The 2,899-nt window shown below is 34.3% G+C and overlaps 1 long non-coding RNA gene across 1 annotated transcript; it reads left to right on the top strand.

Annotated features, from left to right (window-relative positions):
- The first annotated feature begins 1,112 nt into the window (after window positions 1-1,112).
- On the top strand, window positions 1,113-2,363 carry LOC149818486 (uncharacterized). Its single transcript, XR_016427093.1, has 4 exons — window positions 1,113-1,214; window positions 1,307-1,355; window positions 1,463-1,557; window positions 2,299-2,363. It is a non-coding gene; the product is annotated as an uncharacterized LOC149818486 (long non-coding RNA).
- Window positions 2,364-2,899: the final 536 nt, after the last annotated feature.

Here is a 2,899-nt window from a genome sequence, read left to right as displayed (position 1 = left end):
ATCCTCCCAGAGCCAATCCCTAGTTAGACAGCACAGAGTAGGATGACATTGTTTTTTATTTTTGAGGTCTTAAATTAATCCTATGCACTTAATTCCTATATGTTGTTTTTTGTGCTTATTTTCTTTATTACTTGAGAAAAATGATTGATTGGGCCTTGTTAGGGACTGTTGCAATCGGATTGATGTCAACATATATTCTTGTTAAAACCCACACACATACATGTGCACACATGCATACACAAAAATTTGCGAGTCTCTATTACAGCTAAATGTTTCTAGAAGAGATGTTCTTGTAAGAGTAAATATTTAGTGCTATGCTGCTATTATGCATTTTAGAGCATACTTGGATCAGCATAGAGAATCTAGTACAAGACTAATGTGTGTTGCCAATTTGCCCTTATCTTCCCTTTTTAAAAAATTTCACAAGGTCTATTATATTCAATGATAAAATGATTGTGGGGGTGCGCTTCTTAGGAGCCTTAGGAGGTCATTGTTAACATAATTCCTGCTTACATGAGTAATTCAAACCATTTTCATCTTCCTAGGTGTTGATTAAATGACATAATCGATGCCGATATTCTTTTTAGAATAATTTCTAGTGTATCAGTTGAAATTTTGTGTTGATTCTAGTGGAGTGGGTATTATTCTTGATCGTAAAGATACCAATGCTCGACTTTGGAGAGCATCACACAATTTCACTTTCGCCCACTGATTAATTGTCAAGCATTTCACAATTTACTAAGTTCTTTCCTCATTCATGTATGTTATTAAGGAGCTTCATTGTTTCCATTGGTTAATTGTTAAATGCAATTGAGTTTTCCAAATAGTCTGAGTCATATATTGCAAGTTTATATGACATGATTATTCAGGAGGTAGTGATGCTTTTTCAGTTTCCAGAAAGTAGCGAATTTTTTTTACTGAGATTCTAGCTAGATTATGGGCGTAATATCTTTCAATATATTATGGAATTATCTGTGCGCATACATTTGTTCCATTTTGTATAGTTGTCTTAAGGTGAGGCAATTAATTAACGATTTAACTTGAAATGCAAGTGTTTATGTTCATATATAGTTATGCTCATCATTGTTGTCAGATATCCTGAAGGTATTGCAAATCAGGCGCTCGACGACATTTTTGCAGATACTTTTGGTAATGATGTTGACAATGATTCAGTTATAGATTCAGATTCGGAAAGTGATGGTCTTCTTTCTGAGGTAATGTCATGCTCTTCTAAAAATCCGGCCTCATCTTTTTCTAATTCCTTATTTATTTATGAAAGAGTTCTGAATTCTGATATTGGTTTCAGGATTTGAATGGTTCTTATCTTGTTAAAGATGGAAGTGATGATAATTCAGGTTGGAACATAATTACAATAGTGAAATTTGGTGTTTGAAATATCCTAAATTTTTGTTTTAGTAAAATCGCAAGAGGATATTTTTCAATATAATTGTTGTTGTTGTAGATGAAAGCTACCATACTGCTCTATCTGAGCAGAACAAGACAATTCAGGTGGAACTCGTGAAGCAGAAAAGTAAGTTAGATCGGCTGAAGAAAAAGGTAAGAACGACCTTGTACTTAATTAAGACCTTGAAATGACCATAGATATGAAGCTCAACATGATGGTATGTCTAACTAATATAAACATGTAGGGTTTGTTTTAAAAAATTTCTCTCCTATTTTGAAGACAAAAAAATTGATGGCTCACATTCATCATTGTAATGCACTTAATTTTACCCAAAATGAACTAATGCTGGGGATGTCAATCGATCACGTTTGAGTCAGGTATCTGAAAAGTACAAATCTGATTAGTTGAATCGGTATAGCAAATGAATCTGATTAATAATCAGATTCGGATGCAATTTTCAGATTTTCATTTGAATTTGGATCCAAGGGTAATCCAACCCAATTCCTTATAAAATATATCTGATTAGCTAACCGAGTACAGGTTCAATATTTCCTTTTCCATCCAACTCTAAATTTGATTAAGCTAGATCCGGATAGGTCAGATTCACCAAGACCTATATCTCAACTGAATATTTCCAGTTTACTGCCCTGGCTAATGCTCAGAAAGATTTTCATGTTATGACCCTTGAAATGTTGTATTCTTAAGTATGAAGAGCATATTTAAAGCAATAGAAGTGCTTTTTGTTTTTTATTTTTGCTTTTGTGTTTGCTCATAAAAAGAAAACAAGTGCATCTTTTGTGATATAGACAACTCTTCATACTTCTTTCAGTACGACATTATTTCTGGATGCTTGAAATATTAATAAGGTTATGTTTGCTTCATTGTTTCACCAGGACCCAAATTTTGGTGAGTTTCTGGAAAAGCATAGTTTGGAGCTTCAAGCTGCAAGCAATGAAGAAAAAGTAAGACGTCCATCACTTTCCAGTTTCCACATGGCCATCATTGTACTGGCTTTCGACATTCTATTATCATTTTATCATTGGTAGGACTCCTATTGATATTAAAAAATTCTGATGCCATAAATGGTTGTCTTCTTAGGTTGTATGTCATGTTATCAAGCCTACTCTTCTCTGTTCTTTTTTCCTTCACCCTTTTTCTTTTGTTTTTTTTTCTAGTGTGTGTCTATTCCAGATTGGTGTGCTCAAATCAGGCCAGATTGGGTCCAACTAACCAATCCTGATTGATTCCATAGATTATCCATACCAGTGGGAATCAATTTTAGAGTCAAGTTGAGTCAGATTAGTATAAAGTGGAAAGTGTCTGGTTGGACCAATCCATTGATTAGATCACCCAATTTTAACGTTCTTCTCATCATTTTTTGATAACTTTGCAGTGAATTTAGGTGGTTTTGTTCTTAGTTGTCATAGGCGCTAGGCGAAGCCTAGGCGGTGAGCCCCTAAAAAGCCTAGGCAGTCTAGGCAATGCCCCAAATAA

This window comes from Nuphar pumila, chromosome 13 (genome assembly GCF_984573655.1).
Source record: "Nuphar pumila chromosome 13, dmNupPumi1.hap1.1, whole genome shotgun sequence".
NCBI lineage: Eukaryota > Viridiplantae > Streptophyta > Magnoliopsida > Nymphaeales > Nymphaeaceae > Nuphar > Nuphar pumila.
This window is presented reverse-complemented; position numbering and strand designations above follow the sequence as displayed.